Source organism: Penaeus monodon, chromosome 24 (genome assembly GCF_015228065.2).
Source record: "Penaeus monodon isolate SGIC_2016 chromosome 24, NSTDA_Pmon_1, whole genome shotgun sequence".
Lineage (NCBI taxonomy): Eukaryota > Metazoa > Arthropoda > Malacostraca > Decapoda > Penaeidae > Penaeus > Penaeus monodon.
The window spans coordinates 33,542,079-33,542,333 of NC_051409.1; positions in this window are offsets into that span (position 1 = coordinate 33,542,079).

A 255-nucleotide genomic window follows, 5' to 3' on the forward strand; every position below is an offset into this window, starting at 1 on the left:
GTTAAGATAAAAACAGAAGAAAAGAAGAGGAAGAACGGTAGAATGAGGAAAAGAATTAATCAAACAGACAAGCCAAGAAGGGTAAAGAGACAGAGACAATTAAAGAGAGAAAGTAAAGACATGGAAAGAAGAAAAGATTTGGGAACAAGAAAATTCAGCCGTTCATTAATCTGATGGACATACAACGAAAAACAAATTCATTTCGAATTTACAAAAGTTTGATGATACTATTTCGAAGTCTAAAGGAGAAAAAAA